This window comes from Fukomys damarensis, unplaced genomic scaffold, assembly GCF_012274545.1.
Source record: "Fukomys damarensis isolate Sample0158 unplaced genomic scaffold, DMR_v1.0_HiC HiC_scaffold_25, whole genome shotgun sequence".
NCBI lineage: Eukaryota > Metazoa > Chordata > Mammalia > Rodentia > Bathyergidae > Fukomys > Fukomys damarensis.
Genome location: NW_022900937.1, coordinates 5,841,353 through 5,846,967, shown reverse-complemented (window position 1 = coordinate 5,846,967; position 5,615 = coordinate 5,841,353). Strand labels below are relative to the sequence as shown.

The window sequence follows — 5,615 nt, the reverse complement described above, 5'->3', positions numbered from 1 at the left end:
TTTTTTTTTTTTTTTTTTTTTTTTTTTTCTTTTTTTTTTTTTTGGCTGCATGGGACACTTTTAAAAACTCCATCTTCAGGCTCAGATATTCTTCTACTTAATCTATTTCATTGTTGAAGCTTTTGACTAATTTTTTTCTTTTTTTTTTTAGTAAACTCTTTATTTCCAAAATTTCTACTTGGTTCTCTTTCAGAATCTCTGTCTCCCTGCTGAATTTCTCATGTATATCCCTCATAATATTCCTTATCGTTGAACTGTTTATCTATATTCTTTCAAAATTTAGTGAGCTTTTTAAAACTTGTTCTTTTGAATTATTTATCAGGCATTTCACTCATTTTAATTTCTTGAAAATCTGTTGCTAAAGCATCATGATCTTTTTGTGGTGTGCATTAGCTTGTTCTTTCATGTTTCTTATTCTCCTCCATTAAGATGTAAACTTGGATGAAATATCACTACCACTTTCATGGAGCTGTCTTTTTTAGGCAGTGGATTTTCCTGGGGAAATGTCTTGGGATCTTGTTTATTATGCAATATTGGCTTTGATTCAAGCAGAGCTCCACAGTATCATCTGCATATCACTGAGTGAGTTTGAACAGTGTGTCAGAGTCAGAGAGAGTCACTATTGTACACTAGCAGTGCAGGCACATGCAGTGTAGACAGCAGGTCTGTGTGAGCTCACTGTGTGGCTTACAATGAGAGTGGGCAGCCCCTCTCTGGTGATAGGGTTTTCTCTGACTCTGTGGATTTTAGCTCTGTTCCTCTGAAGGACCTCTGGCATCGGAAACACCAGTCATGCGAGGGACCTGAAGCACTTGCCCTCTGACCAGGCAGTAGTGTGGGCCCTGATGTCACATAGACTGAGATGGAAGCAGGAAGGTTGGTATGCCCTCTGTGGTCAGCCCTGACCCAAGCACAGTTAGAAAAGGTACAAGGTGGCCCAGAGTGGGAACCACACAGGTGAGGTGATCATAAGCCTGGTGGCCTTCCTCTTCACTGTGACTGTTGGAGCACTGCGGGGAGTGAGACCAACCCTCCAGGCACGTGTGACTGGGCGATGGCCAGGTTTTCCTCCTCCAACTCCTCTAGCTGTCATCCTTGCCTGGAACGGGGCATGGCCTCCTTACCCAGGTGCTGTAGGTCCTGTTGGTATGTGGTTTCCTGCCCCACCTGGCAGCCACAGCTGCCCAAAAGCAGTCCAGGGGGAAGGGCAGTGAGAGCCACACAAATGGCCACTCCCATGGCTCAGCACCCAGGCTCCCTATTCTGTCCTCTGGTCCCCCAGGGCAGAGTCCCGTGCATACAGAGCTCTCAGCTGATTTAGGGAGGAGGCATTCTGTACACTGGGCTAGGTCAGGTTCAAGAGGTGGCCATCCACAAACTTCTGCAGAGGAGAGGAAGGATTGGTAGGATATGGAAGATGGGAACGTGCAGGGCTTTTGACCCCAAACGCAGCACAAGTCGTCAGAAAATCTCCCTTCTTAAGGTAACACCTGGCCATAGCATCCATAATGGGGATCCTTTTCCAAAGTGAGGAAGCCTAACTGCTGACTTATCTAAAGGGCAGGCAGCGTGGTGGTGGGGGGGGGTCTGTCAAACTTTCCAGGAGGTGACATTCCTAGTATCCACATGATAGAGTTTGAACAGACCCCCCTCTTCACTTCTGCAAAGAGGAAGATCCCCCTCAAGCTGTGAAACCAAAGTGGCAGATACCAATAAATTTTGCATCTCTTATTATGCTATGGCCCCAGGTCTCTGAATCTCACAAAGATTGTTTCTGTCTTGCTGATTCCCAGTGCTCTCCAGTGGTTACCAAATAAAGCTACACACCTGTTAATTTAGTTCTTCTTTGTGTACGAGCAGGTGAGTGTTTAACTCTATTCAGCCTTCTTGAAACCCTCAAATTCATTAACTAAATTGTTTGCCCTTAATTCTTGTGATTATTTCAAAGTGGGAGAGGAAGAAAACTGATAGAATGGGTAGTAGGCTGAAATCAGTGATCATGTATGAAGCTTAGGGCTCATCTGTGGAATTGCCTCTTCAGGAATAACCCAATTTTCCATTCAAATGCATCCATAAAAGTCAGCCATAGTATTCTCTATATGATGGGCCCTATTAACTGGCTAAGAGGAACATGCTCTCAGACTAGCATTTCACACATGTGAGACAGGGTAGGGAGGGAGAGATGATGGAAATGAGCCAGAAGAGTGAATTACACACATGTTCGAGTTGAAGCTGCTCGTGGCAAGCTGTAAATTATGAAAGTCATTTATAAGATACTCTATAATTGCTAGAGGAATTTCTGTGTTAATCATCAGGAGACAGATCCAATAAAAAAAATAATCAGTACCAGCTTAGGAAATGATTCCCCTCCCTTTCCAAATCAATTATTGGCTATTCTCTGCTGATGACTGAGGAATGATAGCAACTTAATGAGCTAGTTTTCCATTTAAGCAAAGCACATTGCTTTAATTCAAGAGCACCCATACAGGCTACACAGAAGATCTGTGTCTACAATATAGGCTTCAAAGACTCCCAAAACCAGCCCTTTTGGTTCAAATACAGTAACAATGTACAAGATACTTTAGCTCTTATTGATAAGATCAAATTCTGCTTTAATACAAAATGTAACTTTTTCTACATTTACTGTACCAGACTAAAAATTTGCATGAAGAGCATCAGTAAAGATGTGTTGTATTTACAAGTGCAGACTTGCCTGGATCACACCAACAAGAAGAATGACAAATACTGTGCAGATGGAAAAACTAATTACAAACTTTAAAGTACAAACCAGCTGTAAGTCTCCTCTCTCTCATTCAACATCAGCCTTACTTACTGAACTTGAATTTCTTAAATTGAAAAGCAATCCCTCAAGAGCAGATCAGATAAGCTATAAATCACAATACTCAGAGATTACACTTATGTCAAATATCCAAACATCCAGAGTAAGAAAGTGTCTTAGTTTGAGCATTTTTTGTTTGTTTGTTCTCCCTTGCAAGTGAATTGCTACAGCCACCATCAGCATGCAAATAATTTTATTTATGGGCCCTCTCTTCTTATTTTAAACCTCCCTGTCATTTTGAGGTATAATTCCACACTTCTATATTTTCTTCCGGGCCGGGGATTAGCTCAGTGGTTCCAGCAACTGCCTCGCAAGCGCAAGGTCCCAAGTTCAATCCCCAGGAAACTCCCCCAAAAAAAACAAAAATCAGACACAATTCTATATTTCCTTCCAATCTGTATTGGATTTTTACTAATTCGGACGAATGAAATCATAATAGCAACCACTATAGGGAAACGATGAGTGGCCTTCAACAAGTATCTTGGCACCAGTGTAGAGTTTAAGAAAAATAAATAATGACTACACAGCTAGACACAAGACAGAGGGATATTTGAGGAAGACTGCTATATTACAAGGGGCTATGAAAAAATCCAAAACAGAAATGCTTATCTTGGGCAGTGATTAAATTCAGCATTGCAGGGAAAATTCCGTTAGAGCTAAGCATTAAAAAGGAGGGAGGCAGATACAATTGTCTAAGGCAACGAAAGTTACAGCAATTTATATATATCCTCTCATTCAGCCTCTCATCATCTCCTCTTGGTCGCTTGGGCGAACCTAGAAGAAGAGTGTCTCTCCGCTCCTCCATGACCTTCCAAGGCTGAGGAAGACAGAGATATTTTGGCTCACCGTTTCGGAGGCTTCAGTGCAGGGTCCAGCAGCTCCACTGTCTCCGGGCTGTGGAGAGGTGAAGCACATGGCGGAGCACCTGGCGGAGCGAGTGTGCAGAGGAGACAGGAAGAGAGAGCTGTTCTTTACATGGCCACCGAAGCAGAGAGCGGGAGACCAAGGGACTGTGACAAGAATCACTCTTCCGGTGGTGACCAGAATCCACTTCAGCCTTCCAGGCCCCACCTACTGTCAGCCATTGGGCTGCGAGCGCAGAAGCAGCGTCCAATCACCTTGCAGAGCCCTTCCCTGAGCATGCGCGCCTTAATCCCAGTCATAAAGCCCCCTAAGCCTTTGCGGCGAAGTCATGTATGGGAGTTGCTAGGGCAATGTCGGGGAAGGCACCTCTGATGTGACTGCTCTGCTGCCAGGAGGGGACAAATGGAGAGCCCGAAATGCCTTTAATGGAATCCCTAGAGAGAGAGAGACAGAGGGAGAGGGAGAGAGATGAAGAGACCGAAAGAGGGAGGAGGACTGGGAGAGGGAGGGGATGTCTGATTCTCTGGGAGGAGAGTGGACTTGGAAAGTGAGGACTTAACGTGCGTGTGTGGGATAAGTAAATCTCTTATCCTTCACTTTGCCTTCTTTGTGCAGTAGTTGATACAAACTACAGCCAGAAGGTATGGCGCGTACCCCAAGGAAACACAGCAGAGGCCATCTTAATAATTTTAAGGTGAGTAACATTTCCTGTTAACCTATAACTATAACCTGTTAACTATAACTTTGTGGATTTCTTTTTTTTTTTTTCTGGTACCAAGAATCAAACTTAGGGCCTTGCACTTGCCAGGCAGGCGTGGTGCCGCTGAGCTACAGCCCCAGCCCAACCTATAACTTCTGGAAGTAATTCCTCTATCTTACGAAAAAATAAAACAGCCGGGGATTTAGCTCAGTGGTTCCGCTGCGTGCCTCGCAAGCACAAGGACCTGAGTTCGATCCCCAGTACCAAAATAAATAAAACAAAACTTCATAATAAATTAAGAGAGTAGCGCTATGTATTGTTTTCAAAGTAGTTACTGAGAGTACAGGACATAGGCAAAAAAGATTCTTCTTACAAAGAAGAAACAATCCCAGGACCAGTTTCTGATTTCCCACTTTTCAGTAGTAGGATAGCAATGATGTTGATGAGGATAGTTCTACCACTCCTCCTAATCAGGATATGACACCTAGAAGCCTTGAAGGAAAAAAAAAATGTCATATTAAATTGTCTATTAAAAGACACTATAGAGGCTGAGGATTTAGCTCAGTGGCACTGTGTCTGCCTCCCAAGCACAAGGTGATGAGTTTGATTTCTGATACCAAAAAAAAAGACACTATAAAAACTTTAATGAGGTACACTGAGAGAAAATGTTTTCCACATGTATAGCAGAAGTAAATATCACTTCACAATATATAGAACTCTTTTGTCAGTTTTGAAAAGTAACCATCATTAAGGTTACAAAATTTTTGCTGATCTCACTAATAATCAAAATTATTCCCAGAGTCACTAATAATTTAAAACAAGAGAAAATTAATTTTGCTTCTAAATTAGCCAAGATTGAGAAGAGGAGTCACGTCCTACATTGGTAAATGCAAGGGGATATTAGCAAAGTCACGCACTGTTTGGAGTACAAACCACTGCAACATTTCTACAAACTATTTAGTAATATTTCTCAAAATAAAAGCACACGATGCTTTCACTCAGCAATACTATATTAAATCTATCCTGTAGTAATACAGAAGTACGTAAAGCATACAGGCCTGATCACTTTAATACTAGTTGTCCTGGCAATAATTTGGAAACAACCTTGAATCTGATCATTGGCCTTTGGTTAAATAAATGGCAATAAATCTCATAAGCATGGATGCATTTGTAATGTCAGAAAGAAAAAATCGAATACTGAAGGGAAAGAAA

General features: G+C 42.3%; 1 long non-coding RNA gene across 2 annotated transcripts in view; it reads right to left on the bottom strand.

Annotated features, from left to right (window-relative positions):
• LOC104874516 overlaps window positions 1–3,989 on the bottom strand; it is a 77,619-nt gene extending 73,630 nt beyond the window's left edge. Inside the window, exon 1 of one of the 2 annotated variants that reach the window (XR_783757.2) lies at window positions 3,686–3,989. This is a non-coding gene — a long non-coding RNA (uncharacterized LOC104874516). The remainder of the gene's footprint in view (window positions 1–3,685) is intronic. The other variant, XR_002025959.2, reaches the window with a different exon arrangement.
• Between the last annotated feature and the right edge of the window lie 1,626 nt (window positions 3,990–5,615).